Raw genomic sequence first — 18,001 nt, 5'->3', positions numbered from 1 at the left:
ACAGAGTCTTTAAGCAGCAGGATGGACACCTGAGCAAGATGGGGGAGCTGTTGGGAAGAAGGAAGGTGGGAATAGATCCTGGGGAGGTACTGTCTCCTACAGTCACTAACTAATAATTGGAAGAATTGTTTTCAACCCAGCCCTCCTGAAATCAAATCCCATGCTTTGGTTTCAACGGAGCACGCTATAACAGTTCATTTTAAAACAAGTTATCAGGGATGAATGCACTTTACCTAGATTGGTAGCTGTATTCTGGTTGAAAGTTAAATTTGGTTTATGTGCCTTACATGTTTTGATTTAGTTTAATATATTTCAAAAATAAAGAGTTGCAGCAGAATGAAAATGATAACACTTTGTGTTTATTAACGTTTTTATTTTATCTTATTTGGCGGGACTGGGGTTTGAACTTAGGGCTTCACACTTGCAAAGCAGGTGCTCTACCACTTGAGCCACACCTCCAGTCCATTTTGCTCTAGTTATTTTGGAGTTGAGGTCTCACAAACTATTTGTGCTGGGCTAGCCTTGAACTTTAATCCTCCTGATCTCAGCCTCCCAAGTAGCAAGGGATTATAGGCAAGAACTACTGGCACCCAGTTTGTTTTTAAATTTAAAGTTGTATTTTATTCCTGGAATCCTTTCAGCAGCATTATTCAAAGTCTCTTATTAACATTATTCAAGAGAATCCATAGAATATATTCCAACAATTTTCAAAGTGGTGTTCTTTCAGGGTTTTCTACAGAGCAGAATTGTTTCCTGTGAACTTCTGCCCTATATCCTCCTAAGAAATTCTAGGAACATACCCATTGTTTTTTCCTCTTTCTGCCCAACTCATGGACACAATGCTTGTCAGTGGAGGACCCATCTTGCCACCACAAAGATGGAAGCAACAACCCAGGAATGATAGCGGGAACTCAGAGGAGCCTGGGTCCCTTGAGCAGCTGCCTCAGCCTGGACTACCTATTGTTGAATGCCTACCATGTGAAAAAATAATCCCTATTTGGTAAACCCATTGTGCAATTAGGTTTCTGTTTACATACATTTCGATGCAATGCTGACTGCTACATTCAGTATTTCCATTTTTGTGCATTTCCTAAAGCTCCAATAAGAAGACTGAGTAAGAAGAACACTCCTGCACAAAATCCTCCCTAACTAATTAACTCGAGCACAGTTCCCTTCTCTGTGACACGGGTTTCTGTCGCATAATTAGCTCACATGTTTGTAAGTAGGAGAATGAGATGGAAGTTGCATTGGTTTATTGTATGTCATTTTTACAGCATATTAATATGAAAGGAATATTTAAGAAAAAAAACCCCTGAGAATTCAGTAGAAATGATTTCCTTTAGTACAAGTGCTGGCAATATATTGATTTCAAGAGACACCAGCTTTTCCCCAATGTTAAGATATCTAGCAAAAAGCAGCTGAAATTAGTTAGAAAAAAAAAAAAAAGCTGGGGGTAACAAAGGTATGTTACTGGGCTTTCTATTACCTTAACAAATATCTGAGATAACCAACTTATAAAGAGAGAAGGTTTATTCTGGCTCCGTTTCAGTTCATGGTCACATGGCCCCATTGTCCTTGGCCTGTGGAGAGGTAGCACATCATGGAAGGAGCATCTGAGAGAGCAAAAAAGCTGCTCACCTCACGAAGAGGAAGAAGAGAGACCGGCCTGTCACTATCCTTTCTCGTGACTGGAAGGCCTCCCTTGAGATCCCCGTTCTTAAAGGTTCTACCACCTCCCATTAGGTCCACAAACTGGGGCCTTTCAACACATGGGCCTCTGGGGAACATTCCAGATCCAAATTATAGCAATAAGAGTCATTTAATTCCAGAAGGCTTTCCCCCCTCTCCCCACGGAAGAGGATCTCCAATTCTCTCACACATCTCCATGTCAAGAGGTGGTGGTGTGAGCTCTAGGCTTTGATGCTGACGAAACTAACCATGAAGGTGAGAGCAGATGTAAGCATAGATTCAAAGTACCAATATTTTTTATTAGAATTATTATTCCCTTGTATTAGTGCTCTGATTATAACCTTGCATAGAATTTGAGCAGTTGACTGACTCCAGACCTATTTCCCTCCAAATCCAGTGATTTTTGGAACATGATTTTTTAAAATTAATTAATTTATTTATTTATTATACTGACATTGAACCCAGGGCCCTGTGCTTGCCAGGCAAGTGTTCTACCACTGAGTCACATCCTTGGCCCAAAATTCAATTTTTAAAAAATGGAATGCAAATATCCACTGAAGCAGAAATTTTTGATTCTTAGAAATGGATATTAACCCTTGCCAGGACTGCCTATACAGATCAAAAAATCATCTTATTGGACCTTGGGGAAAAAAAAAACCACACCAAGTAATGAAAACAATGATGATGAGTGGACTGGCCACAAAGAAAAATCTTGTGCAGATTACTAACCTTTACATAAAATCATTTTTGCACTTTTGCAAGCAACCATAAATTCTATTTGTCAATGAATTCAAGAAACAAATCCCATAGTGCAAGTATGGTCCAACTCCCATCTACCTGCAATCTCCAATCCAAGCAGCCACACCAGGGGAGGAGCAGAGTCTTTCACGCAACTTTACTGTATCATGATCGTCAACAATACTACTTGTCTAAGTGCCTCAAATAGGTTTTGTAAGTTCACTCTCCATTCCCATAAAAAGACAACCTAAACCCACCAGACATCCAGAGAACTAAATAACATAACATACTAGAAAAGTTAGAGTCCAGAAAAAAATTATGAGATGAAGATCAATATGTGAAACTTCCCTTGTTCTTTTAACTAGAGTTCAGGAAATTTGCAATCCCTTATAAATTCTTTGCAGAGAAGCTCTTTGGAGTATTTCCCCTCCTATTTTGGCCAAGTCCTAATCAAAAAGGTCCCTTATGATCTAGCCCCTGCCCTGTCCACATCTCTGATCTATTCATCATAGTTCTACAACTTCTTACTCCACCCCAAAGTTGCAGTAGCCTTTTGCTGTGCCTTTTATTCATCCAATACACCAAGCACTTTCCCACCTCAGAGTCTTTGCACAGGCCTTTTCTTCTGCCTGGGATACTCTTCTGAGATAGTCACAAGACTCACTTTCTTACCTCATTCTGGTCTCTGAATGTCACTTCTTCAGAGAAGCCTTTCCCAACTTCTACACCTAAAATGGCACCACCCTGCGCCCCATCACTACCTACTTACTCTGATTTTCCTAACTAGCATTCATCATTACTAAGGGTTATGTAATACGTTTATTTGCATATTCATTGTCTCTCCTCCATTAGAATGTAAGTGCCATAAATGCAGATATTCTTCTGTTTTGTTCGCTTCTATATCCTAGAGCTTACAACAGTGGTCAGCACATCCAAAAATATTCACGGGGACCAGGTGCCAGTGGCTCACGCCTGTAATTCTAGCTACTCAGGAGGCAGAGATCAAGAGGCTGGTTTGAAGCCAGCCCCAGGCAAACAATTCACTAGACCCTATCTCAAAAACACCCAATACAAAACAGGGCTGGCCAAGTGGCTCAACTGCTAGAGCTTCCCTAGCAAGAGTGAGGCCCTGAGTTCAAACCTCAGTGCCGCCAATATGTGTGTGTGTGTGTATATATATATATATATATATTTCCCCCGCACACACTGGGTATCTGCTAAGTGCTAGACACTGTTCTAGGTGCTGGGTTTATAGAAGTGAACAGTATCCTCAGCACTGCAAGAAAAGAAAAAAAGAAGTGAACAAAACAGAAAAATCTCTGGCCGGAGGCAAATAATAGTTGTTAATAAATAAATCCCAGCCTTCAACCAAATGAATGTTAAAGTTATGACACCATAGTTGTTACTAGCTTCCTGTGACTGTGTAACACATTACCACAAACTGGGTAACTTAAAAGAACAGATGTTATTCTCTCACAGTTCTGGGGGCCAGAGCTGAAGACTCTAGGAGAGTGTCCTTCCTTGCTTCATCCAGATTCTGGTGACTGCCAGCATTTCTTGGCTTGTGACAGCATCACTCCAATTTCTGCCTCCATCTTCATCCCTTCTCCTTTTCCCAGATGTCTGGGTCAAATCTCCCTCTTCCTCTTTCTTACTACAAAGTGTGTGATGATATTTAGAACCATCTGGATGATCCAGGAAAATCTTCCCATCTGAAAAAAAATCTAAAATAAAAATCACTTGGCAAAGACCCTTTTTTCAAATATGGTGAAATTTACAGGTTCCAGGAATGAAGGCCTGCTATCTTCAGGGACCATTATTCAGCCTACTCCAAAATGTTCTGGTAGCCAGAGGAATGTTCCTAATTTTCGCTTCTTCTCCCAGCCTCAGAAAACATGTTTATTTCTAGAAAACTAAGGCAGATGATGTCTTAATCTGTTTGGACTGCTGTAACAAAAATTCCCATATGCTGATCGCCTCCAATGACAAATTAATTTCTCAAAGTTCTGAAAGCTGGGGAGTACAAGATCAAGGGCTGGCTTCCTGGTTCATACATAGTCGCATTCTTGCTCACACGACGAAGAGGGTGAAAAGGCTCTCTGAGACCCTGTTTATAAGGACACTAATACCATTCATGAGGACTCCATCCTTGAGACTTAATGACCTTCCAAAGTCCCTACCTCCCAATACTACTATCTTGGGAGTTAGGATTTCACTATGGCTTTGGCAGAGGGAATGATACACACACTCAGTCTACTGCAGGAAATGTCTATTTTCTTATATAACAATAAGAATTATATTTCCCCAAGAATCAGTGTAACGGTATTTGTGACTCATTCATAAAATTGTTTGATTTTCTTCCATCGGGAAACTCCCACTAAATCAAGTTAATGAGCAGTGGAGGTGGCAAAGCAATACTTGAGAATCATTTGTTTTGTACCACTAGATTCCATCATGATTGGCAGACAGATAGAATATAAAAACCTTAGCATTCACCACTTAAGAGTTATTATCACTGTATCACACAATCAGGCTGTGACTCAGGGTTCTTGCTAAATGCCAAGACCACACAACCCAGTGTCTGTTCTCACAGGGCACTACAGCATCCTTTGGTGTTTGAGAGCCCCTAGGATGAAGGGACAAACACATCATTAACCATAAGTTCATTTTGGTACTAAGGTCTAAGAAAGAAAATAGTTGAATAATTTTTTTTTCTGCTTAGCACTGGGGATTGGACCAGTTCATTCGAGGCAAGCACTGTATCACTGAGCTGCATCCCTAGCTCCAAAGTTAAATGATTCCTAGAAACTTATTTATAATAGACTTGGGGAAACATTTTTATTGTATTTGTTACATTAGTCTTTTTTAAAAAAATCAAATTGTAAGAGTAAATTGTGAATTTCTTCTTTATCAGAAAACCTAGTTTTTTTTTTTTTTTTTATTCACATGTGCATACAAGGCTTGGGTCATTTCTCCCCCCTGCCCCCACCCCCTCCCTTACCACCCACTCCACCCCCTCCCTCTTCCCCCACCCCCTCAATACCCAGCAGAAACTATTTTGCCCTTATTTCTAATTTTGTTGTAGAGAGAGTATAAGCAATAATAGGAAGGAACAAGGGTTTTTGCTGGTTGAGATAAGGATAGCTATACAGGGAGTTGACTCACATTAATTTCCTGTGCATGTGTGTTACCTTCTAGGTTAATTCTTTTTGATCTCACCTTTTCTCTAGTTCCTGGTCCCCTTTTCCTATTGGCCTCAGTTGCTTTTAAGGTATCTGCTTTAGTTTCTCTGCGTTAAGGGCAACAAATGCTAGCCAATTTTTTAGGTGTCTTACCTATCCTCACTCCTTCCTTGTGTGCTCTCGCTTTTATCATGTGCTCAAAGTCCAATCCCATTGTTGTGTTTGCCCTTGATCTAATGTCCGCATATGAGGGAGAACATACGATTTTTGGTCTTTTGGGCCAGGCTAACCTCACTCAGAATGATGTTCTCCAATTCCATCCATTTACCGGCGAATGATAACATTTCGTTCTTCTTCATGGCTGCATAAAATTCCATTGTGTATAGATACCACATTTTCTTAATCCATTCATCAGTGGTGGGGCATCTTGGCTGTTTCCATAACTTGGCTATTGTGAATAGTGCCGCAATAAACATGGGTGTGCAGGTGCCTCTGGAGTAACCTGTGTCACAGTCTTTTGGGTATATCCCCAAGAGTGGTATTGCTGGATCAAATGGTAGATCAATGTTCAGCTTTTTAAGTAACCTCCAAATTTTTTTCCAGTGTGATTGTACTAGTTTACATTCCCACCAACAGTGTAAGAGGGTTCCTTAGAAAACCTAGTTTTAAAGAAAGACTTCGATTCTGATTTAATCCTTAATATTGACCAGTTACATATTTTTCTTGGGAATTAAAAATGCTTCAAATATGGTATTTCATTTGTTAATACATTTATTTTGTTTTGTTTTTCATTTTTATGAGTGTAAATTATAGAAAGTTTCATTGTGATAGTTCCATACATGCATATAATCTACTTTATTCAAATTTACCCACTCTTTTATTTTGTTTTATTTTGGTCTTTTGAAAAAGGGCCTCCCTATGTAGCCCAGGTTGGCCTCAAACTTGAGATCCTCCTGCCTCAGCTTCCCAAGTGCTGGGATTGCAAGCATGCACTATCATGCCCAGACCCAGCATTTATTCTCTGAAGATCTATTTTATATCAGGCACCCTAGGCATTGAGGACACAAAGCTAACAAGACTCAGCCCCTGCCCTCAGGGAGCCTGCAATGTAAAGGAAACAGAAAGAGGTTCTCACAGAATGGCAATTCTGATGGCCCCAACAGAGCCTCACCAGCTTGAGGGAGGCTAGGGAAAGGATGCAAAGGCCTGAAGAATGTGTGGAGACAACTAATTGCTCCAGCAAAAAGATTGTAGGGGGCATGTACATGAGAAATGAGAGAAATGGAGGCCTTTAACATGACAAGCACGAGAATGACAGGAAGACTTAAATGAAGAGGTTGGACCAGTCCCTGTGTAGCCTCAAAAGCCTAAGAAAGAGTTTGGACTCCAAAGACCATGGAAGGATTTTCAAGCAGAGCAATGACGTCTTCTGATATGCAGTTTATAATGATCATTCCAGTTGGGACAAGACAACTGGCAAGTCTGGAGGCAGCGGCAAGTCAGGGTGGAGAAAGAGAGGCCCAGGGGGAGAGAGCGCTTAAATGAACTAGATCTCAAGGGGGCAGAAATTGACAGATTTGAAGAATAATTTTCCCAGTATTATTCTTGAAGTAAATAAAACAGTGAAATCCTTTCCTGCAACGAGGTTGGTGTGTGGCAAACGAGTTTTCACATAGCCTGCTTCTAAGCCTGATTATATGCCTATAAGAACAGGCTTGAAAACAGCCCTTTAATTTTTATTCCTAAGGTCATATGACATTATCCTGAATAAGTGCATCTAACCTGTCCACACAGTATGGAACCTGATCTCAATAACGTAGGCATGGAAGCCACCAAGATTGTCCCCCAAGGGTGCTCCCCCCTGCTTCTCACCTATGGGTGACTCCTGCCCACCGTGCTCCCGCCCAACCCTTCCCAGCCTCGGGTGTCAAGGATGGCTGCAGACTGTACGACTCACCACCAGCACTGCAAGGTCAGAAAAGCCACATCACACCGCGCCTCGGAGGGGTGGTACAATTCTTCCCCTGCAGAGGAGGAACAGGTTGGACAGACAGCAAGGGTTCAGCCGCACTTCTTTTCTTCTCCAGCAGGTGGCGATGAATAAGTGTCAAAAAACTCCAGGAAGTCTTCATCGCCAAGACCAGACGGATATTTAACATTCTTAAGTACCAACCTTTAAAATGCTTAAATTTTGCTTAGACTGACATAAGGTGAAGGGTCTACAGAAGGTCCTAGAATTGCAAACAATTATGACAGCAGCAGGCATCCTAATTTTTCAATAAATCCAAAATGTAACAGCTCTTATTTATTTTTTAATTAGTTGATGTCACTGACCAGGGCCAGTGGTGAAACAGACAGGGTAAGTTGCAGAGGATCCCAGGAGATAACTCTGGGCTGCCAGGACCACATATCTGTCACCAAGGGCCTTCCTGTTTCTCCTAACTTCAGCTTTCCATGGCACAGGTGGCTTTCTCCCTCCCAGCAACAAAGTGCCACGATTTCACAACTCCTTGCAATATGTCTGTACAAACACAAACAAAATCTTTTGCCTTTGGTCAACCCAACTCATAACTGAAAAATTATGAGAGAAGGTGGCTAAATTATGGAAGTCCCTGAAAAACTGATTTTTTTTCTCTCTCCTTTCTCTCTCTCTCTTTCTTTTTCTCTGCTGTTTCTACCAAAATACTCAATGAATATGGTGTTAAGTAAAATCAACAGGGTTGAGGATTTAGCTCGTGGTAGAACTTCTGCTTAGCAGGCATAATGCACTATGTTATTCTTAGCATGCAAAAAATAAATGAAATTAAACCAATGAAAGAAACAGTAATACAATTTTAGTGGCTTACACTTCAATTCATAAAGTTGACACACACAAACTGCCCTAACTCAATGTCTGTACAGCTAGCATGAGATGGGCTTACAGCAGTCATGGTAACTGAACAAGAGACACAAAGCAGAAGAGGGGGTGGTCTGGGGAAGGGGACTTCCTCTGCTTATTAGCCCTCTTATCACAGATGACCTCAGGAAGTATTAGTAGTGCTAACAAGAAAAGAGATACAAAGCAGTCCAAGTGTCCACAGTGCTCTTCACTGTGGTGAAAATACTGTGTTTGTGAGTAGCCGTGTGGGCTCAACTTATTTTTTGTTACATATGTGACTACATTTCATAAATTCCCATTGATAATCTTCCTAACATGTAAAAGTACACAAAATCTTTACTTTTTTTTTTCTTTCTTTTTTTAAACATTTCTAAACTTACTGACTATAACCTTAACTACTTTTTTGAAGTAGGAAATTAGACTTTCAGACAGAGCAATTATGCAAATCCCCAAAGTATTTCAAAGATAATCTTGTACTTAAAAAAGATAAATATAACCATATACTTTAAAAAGATCATGTCATTGAATATATAAGCTAAAATAATCCTATGAATTTGAATAATAATTTTAAGAAGTAAAGTAGTAGCTCTTTGATTATATACATTTAATTTATTCATTTATTTGTATATGTTTAATACAGCACTTTGTTATTTAATTCATTGGAATTATTCTAATTTATAATCTGCTTTTTCTGCTGAACAATCTATCTTGGACATTTTTCCATTTATTCTTTTTGTTGCTTGTTTGTTTTGACACAGGTTCTCCCTGTGTAGCCCAGGCTGGCCTTGAATTTGTAATCCTCCTGCCTCAGCCTCCTAATTGCTAAGATTACAGGAATATACCACCACATGTAGCCTTGTCCATTCTTTTTAAAGACTTTGTAGTATCTCAATGTACAAACACCATTATGCTAACAGATTTCATATTTATGGATATTTACATTGTTTTTAATCTTTCCTGTTCTACGTAATGATGTGATAAATATCCAGTACATATGCCCTTGAATGATTACTTATATAGGTACAGGTAGAATTATAACTCAAAGAGTGTGAGTGTTTACATTTTAACAGATATTGCCAAATAGTCCTCTCAGCAGGTCAAATTACTATCTGTTCTTGTTTAAATCCTGGGTTGGGTCAGACAGTGATTTTCAGACTATTGATATATGGGCACCCTTTCATCCTTTTTAGGATCCAGAATGTAAAGGAGAAAAAAAGCTTTGTGTAGTGGAAGCTGGTAGGAGGCCACCAGCTCCACCCATGTGGCCCTTCCCTTAACCTCTGTGGCATCTCCAGTGTGACTTCCTGGAGCACAATTCAACATAGGCAGTTCTTTTCTTTCTAACATGACATGTGCTCTAATATATTTGACTGACTGCCAGTGAAACTCACATGATTTAAGACCAAAAAGTTATTATAAAACTTCTAATTACATCTCAATTGCAGACACAGTTTTCCATAATTTAGCTTCAGCACTTTGTATGTGTTCTTTCATTGGACTCTTTTGCTTTACAAGGAGCTTCTGACTGTGCCTGAATTCTGTTCCTCTTAGGTAGTCAATGTTTCTTTGTCTTAAGCATATGAAATGTAAACGTGCTATCACTGATAGCAGCACTTTCATTTTAATAAGAAAGGGACAAAGTGCAATAAAACAAAGTCAAATAATTGAGTAGACACAAACTCATCAACAAAAATAGAGACTACCAAAACCAAACTGAAACTCTTGGCTATATCACCATACCATAGTTTAAAATATTAATTCATTAGTTAACATATAACAACCAGAATTGAAAGGTGGTTGGGATGTAACTGTGTATACATAGAAGGGCAGGGAGTCAAAATTTGAAAGACCACCTATATATCATTGCAATCAGTGTCTCTACCCAATGTTTTAATGGCTTTAATATTTCCTTAATAGTTTTATCAGACTTTAACATTTTAACAAGTCCATCTTTTCCAGGGAAATAGTTTGTTGCCTTTTTTTTTTTTTTTTGTGGTGTTGGGAATCAAAACCAGGGTCTTGTTCATTGTAGGCAAGTGCTCTACCACTGAGCCACATCTCCAGATCTTCTAGGAAAATACTGAAGAGAAAATGTGGCAGGTAAAGAATTCATGTTTCCATTTAGATGTGGAGTCATTTGGGCAAGTCATCTTCAGAACTAGCCCCTCCTAAAGCCCCCACCCTGGACCTAAGCTTTGATGAAATTCAGCTAGAGGGAGGTTTCTGCTTCCCCTGATGCATCAGGAGAACATAAACCTTTCTATTTTTATTTTTGTTAGGCTGAGGGGTAAAAAAATCCATCCAACATTCAAGGTTGCTTCATGTAAGCAGAATTAGGCTTATTATTTTTAGGTAATCAGGTATTGTTCCTCTTTTGATAATTGTACAATGCTTCTTAAAAGCATCCAGAGATCCTGGCTCTTAGAGACAAGGATGGAACACATTTGTCTACCTAAAAGAAGTAGATCTTTGTCCTCAATTAGATGCTTATTGTGAAGGAAGAAAAAAAGAAAAACCCAGTAGGAAAACACACACAAAATGTTTATACATTGGTTCAACAAATACATGAATCCCTCTGAAGCAATGTGCACAATGTATAAGTCATGGTTAATACAATGAGTTTATGATATCACCAGGGAAGCTAGGCATAACCCCCCCCCCAAAAAAAAACTTTACAAATACATAAGGCTGCCTACGAATAAAATGTGGCATGTGTTATACAGATTAGTTGCTATATCAGTTGCGTTGAAAAGAACAGACTGGGCTTGCTCTGGGTTGCTCTACGTTGTACAAAGCAACAGTTTTAAGGCTGTCTAGTCTTGACTTATTTCCTTTTATAAAGCAACAGTTTTGACCTAACCTACTCCATTTTTTTTCCTTTTTCTTTTATTATTCATATGTGCATACAAGGCTTGGTTCATTTCTCCCCCCTGCCCCCACCCCCTCCCTCTCCCCCCCACTCAATACCCAGCAGAAACTATTTTGCCCTTATTTCTAATTTTGTTGTAGAGAGAGTATAAGCAATAATAGGAAGGAACAAGGGGTTTTGCTGGTTGAGATAAGGATAGCTATACAGGGCATTGACTCACATTGATTTCCTGTGCGTGGGTGTTACCTTCTAGGTTAATTCTTCTTGAACTAACCTTTTCTCTAGTACCTGTTCCCCTTTTCCTATTGGCCTCAGTTGCTTTTAAGGTATCTGCTTTAGTTTCTCTGCGTTGAGGGCAACAAATGCTAGCTAATTTTTAGGTGTCTTACCTATCCTCACCCCTCCCTGGTGTGCTCTCGCTTTTATCATGTGCTCATGGTCCAATCCCCTTGTTGTGTTTGCCCTTGATCTAATGTCCACATATGAGGTAGAACATACGATTTTTGGTCTTTTGGGCCAGGCTAACCTCACTCAGAATGATGTTCTCCAATTCCATCCATTTACCAGCGAATGATAACATTTCGTTCTTCTTCATGGCTGCATAGAATTCCATTGTGTATAGATACCACATTTTCTTAATCCATTCGTCAGTGGTGGGGCATCTTGGCTGTTTCCATAACTTGGCTATTGTGAATAGTGCCGCAATAAACATGTAACCTACTCCATTTTGAGCATAAGTGCCAATACTGAATGAGGCTACATCTTGTTTATACAAGTAAACAACTACTATCTACTAGTACACAGAGGCACGAGCTGATTATTTGTACCAATAAACAATTATATCTGTATATATATCAAATCATATCAGAAACACCAGACATATGAACTTATCAATCCAACCAGATGCAACCCCCTCATCTGGGACTATAAAAGAAGGAGCATGACAAGATTGAGATGTGGTAGGTACACTGACCAGTCACCTGATCACCCATCACAAGCCTCATCCAGGAACATTGCCAAAGCAAAGGGCTTTTGCCTCTACCCCCAGATTCTAGGTTTGGTGGTTTCTTTTGTCCATGACACACAACCTACTTCAAACTGACTCAAAATGTCCTACCAACTGGACCTGCATTTGACAATTTTGCTTCTAAACAGCTCTGCACCTGTGGTTCATAAAACTTGTTATCTGGTCCACTACAGAAACTTTTTCTTGTATCTGTATCAGTATCTTTTATCTGTATCTTGTGTCTATATCTGTATCTTTTTCAGTACAGACTATTTGAACTCTGAATCCTCTGCAACTGTTTTGTAGCCATTATGTAACATATAAATGTATATCTGTGCATACATAGATACACACATATATACACACAAACATGTATTTTATTGGGTAAAGTATAATGTGTGATCTGAAAATTAATAGTACTAACTAGACTAATAAAAGAGACTGGCTGGGGCATGGTTCAAGTGATACAGCAGCTGTCTAGCAAGTGTAAGGCTCTGAGTTCAAACCCCAGTACTACAAAAAAAAAAAAAAAAAAGGAGAGAGAGAGAGAGAATCTATGTTGCCAATGGCTTGTGGCTATCAAGTGAACTCAGTAGTACTTGGTAAATTAAAACCAATGAAATGATGTACCTTGCAAATTTATTGTTATTTGATAAATTATGACATTGTGGTAAGACACAAGCATGTCTGTCTGTTTCTAACATAGACATCCACTCTTTCATATTCTCAGTTCATTGACCTCTTTATAGTTTCCCATGCTCTACTTCCCTGTTTAGAATTCACACCCAGCCACTACCATGATGCCAGCATCTCAGAACTCTCTACCCATTTGATCCTTCAATATATACCTTGTCAACCACCAGTCCTGGGCAAGCTCTGCTTCCTTGACTTCCTTTCTCCCAGGGTGCTAAGGGTTGCTACAGAGCATTGTGTTCTTTGCTTTACTGACTCTTTCTGTGATATCTCACAATAGCTCTTCCATTTTTTCCTACTTTCTCAGAACACCTGATCTCAGCAGATGACCTACTCACTTCTTTTATCAAAGGAGTCAAGAACATCTGGCCTGATCTCATTTTCTATCCTTTGAATCAGAAAAGTTTTCTGATCCTCACTTTTTCTTTCCAAAAAATAACTTATCTACCCTTTCCTGAGGATCCTATCCCCTACAAGCTTCCACCAGAACTTGACTTAACTATAATTTCCCCTCTCCTATGTGATCTTCACTCTCTTGGTCTCCATTGGCTCCTTCTCAACCCACAGACGTGTTTAAGAGTGGCATTGTCTCCAGATCTCTGATGAAGATGCAATCAAGACACAGCCAGAGCTGTAGTCATCAGATAGCTTGATTGGAGCTGGAGAAACCCACATTCAAGATTGAGTGTCTTAATATGGTTAATAGCACAATGGGCTTTCCCCAGGGCAAGTGATCAAAGAAAGCAAGAAAGAAGGAAGCCCCAGAACTTTTTATGACCTGGCCTCAGAAATACTTACCATCACTGCCGCTTTATTCTATTTGCTAGAAGCAAGTCACTAAATCTAGTCTATAATGAGAGGAGCAGAATTAATCTCCACCTCTTAAAGAAAGGATTTCAAAAATTTTGTGGACATATTTTAAGATTACCACATCTCTCAAATAAACTATTTTTCAAGGCTGCTGGTCCTTAAACTATTTCTCAACTTTCTTCCTCCTTTTAGGGCCACTCTTCTTAAAATAATGATCTATTCTCTTCCCTTATTTCTCATCACCTGACATTTGATTATTGAGAGTTCAGATTATTATCCCCTAACTGAACATTGCTGCTGTTGAGCATAACATCCAAATTAAGTGCAGCATTCAAGGCCCCACAAAACCTAGCTGCAGCCTACCTTTTATTCTCATCTCCCACAGTTCCCTTTACTCTCTAGCTAGTTATACTTCTCAACATTCCCCAAACTCCCTCTGGGCTTTCCTATCTTTGTGCCTTTGCTAAGATGGTTGTTTTCACCAGGAAAGTCCTTCTCATTTTTCAAGACTCAGACAAATCCAAGATTTGCTTGACTTTCCCTCCATCCTCACATTCCCAGAGCACACTGATGGTCAACTTTGCTGTAGTCATCCCGTTTTTCACCATTGTAGTATTTGCATACATCTTCATATTGTTTTCAGCACCCCAACAATACCTTGCTCAGACTAAGAACTTAATTTTTTTTTTTTTTTTTTTTGGTGATACTGGGTTTTGAACTTCGGGCTTTGCACTTGCTAGGCAGGCGCTCTACCATTTGAGCCATGCCTCTAGCCCCTAATCTTTTTGAATGAATAAACGTACCTAAATCGTTAAAATTTAATTTTACTCTCATCAAAAGGCAAATTAAGATACTTATAATCTCCAGCTCTACTAGATTAATACATTGAGCTAAGGAAATTACAGAAAGGTCTCTGGTAAAGAACAATACAGTTTTCTTTTCTATTATTTGAACAATTTTAACAGAAAGACTCAAATTAAATCATGATTATACACCAAAGAGGTTTGTTTCTCAGATATGTTTGCATATAGTACTTTTACAATTCCTAGTCAACATGAAATTTCCATGGAAACAGATCACACACACTGGAGAAGAAAGGAATTGAATTATGTTTGAGTTACATTTTGTCATCTCCATGGAGCTATTTATGCTAAATATTTGAGTATTCAGGGAAACTGTAATTTAAAATCGCCTAAGTAAAGACATAATATTTAACACTTTTAAATTGGCAATGCCTGCTATTAATTTAAATTTTATTAATACATGGAGATAATATAAAAGGAAATTTTATTAGTTTATTCAACTGCCCTTTTGCCTCTGTGCAAGTGCAGAAAAAGGAAAGAAGTTAAAATCTCAGCATGGAAAGGGTGTGTTGCTATTTTTAGTCTATAGATAAAATAATTTTTTCTGGATGTCATTCAACTGTTTGTATAAAAAAGCTTCTAGTCTATACCTGTTTGTTTCACAATGAACTACTGAACAATTTTGATTCAAAATACGATTAATCAAATAAGGGCAGTTTAAAATACATGTCCAGAAACTCTAACATGAAAATGTTTTTCACTCACTAACTGGTGCTGTAAATCTTTATGAGTAATGTATTCTTTTCTTAAACACTGTAAGAACTTACTCAGGAACTTAAAATTATCAGAAATAATATATCTTGAAAATGATCATTTTCCAATATGTCTTTTGAATAGCAATCTATCTTCATAAGTCAAAATTCTTAGGCATCTATTCAAGTAACTCAAAATGCTCAAGAAATGGTCAAGGCTCATTGGAAACATTCCTGGCTTTGCTTTAAAATTCCATATATTGTACATCAACTATGAACTTTTATTTTTATATTTCAATAAATATAATCAGAACCAGAATGTCAGAAAAAAGTAAAAGAACTATAAAAGCTGTACATTCTTTTCATTAAAAATGTGCACCTAAGTTGCTAAATATAAAGAAGTTACATGTCACTCATATGGCTTGTTTCACAATCATAACAACTATTGGATTGTTTTTGGTTTTGGTTTATTGAAACAGGGTCTTACTGTAACCTAGGCTGGCTTCAAACTCACTATGTAACCCAGAGTAGCTTTGAACTTGAAATCATCCTGCCTCAGACTCTCAAGTGCCAGGATTACAAGCATAAGCCACCATATCCAGTCACAACTGTTGGATTTTACAAAACAATATTGCAGTGGTTTGAATGGTCCCCCCAAAAGTTCATGTTTTAGAAACTCAATCCCTAAATTCATAATTGGTGATATCTGGAGGTAAGTCCTTTGGGAGGTAATTAGACTTGGATGAAATCATGAAGGTGAGATCCTCATGATGAGATTAGTGGTTCTTGTCTACAGCCATTCCGCCCTGACTGCGCCCGATCTCAAATGCTAAGCAGGGTCGGGCCTGGTTAGTACTTGGAAGGGAGATTAGTCACTTTAGAAATCTGACCTCACAGGCTTCCTCTCTTGCCATATGATGCCTCCCTCCATGTCAGGAAGGCCCTCACCAGATGCCAGCACTTTAATATTGAACTTCCCAGCCTCTAGAACTGCAGGAAACAAATCTATGATCTTTATAAATTATCCAGTGTGTAGCATTTTGCTATCACAACAGAAAATGGATTAAGATAAATTAGTAGGAAGTGATTTAAAACTATCAGGAGCACACTAATCTTCCTTATAGGCCAATTCTCTATGCCAAAATACATCCGGTACAAAAGAATCACATTTCCTGCTCTAAAACTGTTAAAAGTAAAAAGGTCAAAGTCCAAAAAGCAGCAGGAAGTTGCTCATGGAGTTTCCCCTCCACTAGCTGACGTGGTCATGTTCTGGTAGTTAAGCCCCAGGGGACATTTGAATGAAGCCTTTACCCAGCTGGGCAGAATGAAGCCAGGTGGTGATAACCCACTCAGTGTCCTACTCTGGTTTATGCTACTGTAACAGAATACCACAGCCTGATAACTTTAAAATGAACAGAAATTGATTTGCTCATGGTTCTGGAGACTGGAAAGTCCAAGAGCATGGTCCTGGGATCTAGTGAGGGCTTCTTGCTGCATCATAACATGGAAGAAGGCATCACAGATGTATGAGAGAGCAAGAGGGGACTGAACTCACTTTTATAACAAATCCACTCTCAATATCAAGCCCACTCTTGCAATAGCTGCATTCTTCCACTTATGAGGGCACAGCTAATCACCTCTTGCAGTACCACCTTTCCACACTGTTGCACAAGCACCCAACACATGAACTTTGGGGGTCACACTCAAACAATAGCAGGTAAGTTTGCTTTATGCTCTGGCACTTTCTCTAGGTAGGGAAGGGATGCCTCCAGGATTATTATTCTATTTGTTTTTTAGGGTACTTTGGGCTGCCTATACTTTCAACTAAATAACTGGCAGTCATCCTTAAAGGAATAAGAGCTCCACTTATGGGATTTGTCCCAGTTAGTCTTTTCTGTCCCAGCTTTTCTTGCTGGCTTTGATTGGAGTAAACAGAAGCTCAGAGGCTCTGAGATAATTAAGCTTTGACCTAAAGGGCTGTGTGATTTGTCAGGTGGGGAGGGAAGACTAAGGACGAACTCAAAGCCTTGTGCGTGCTAAGCATGCATTCTACCACTGACCTACATCCCCAGCCTGTGGGTGATTCAATAGATGTTGGGCCACTGGTCCAAAAGGCAGGTGAATCTAAAATTCAAGATGTGACAGAAAAAAATGGGTGAAAAAGCCAAAATATTCAGGCCTGGGCATTCTTAAGTTTACAAGAATCTATATACCACAAACAATCCTCTGTGTTCCCTTCAGATTCGTTCTCCAGCCTTCTCTATCCTCCTTTGTTCTCTAAGGTAGGTCCATATAGACCTCTGGCTTTAGTCATGTGCAGCAACTGTGGAGGGGCTGGTATGGGAGGAAGTTAGCAACCTCCCTGCCACACAACCATGGGTTGGCTGTTGTCCTCTGCCAAAAGCTATGGCTCCAGTCAGGAGGCCCTCACAACACAGGTTTCTCTCAAGCTACCACTCTTTCCTTGTGCCTTTTTAAGTTTAAGGGTGGAGTCCTCCCTGCTGTTTCTAACCTTGGGTTTAGAAACTTTTTTTAAAACCTTGCCTTAATAAATAGCCCTGTTATTAGACTCTCTGTACCC

This window comes from Castor canadensis, chromosome 12 (assembly GCF_047511655.1).
Source record: "Castor canadensis chromosome 12, mCasCan1.hap1v2, whole genome shotgun sequence".
In the NCBI taxonomy this organism is placed as follows: Eukaryota; Metazoa; Chordata; class Mammalia; order Rodentia; family Castoridae; genus Castor; species Castor canadensis.
Note: the sequence above shows the minus strand (reverse complement) of the source record.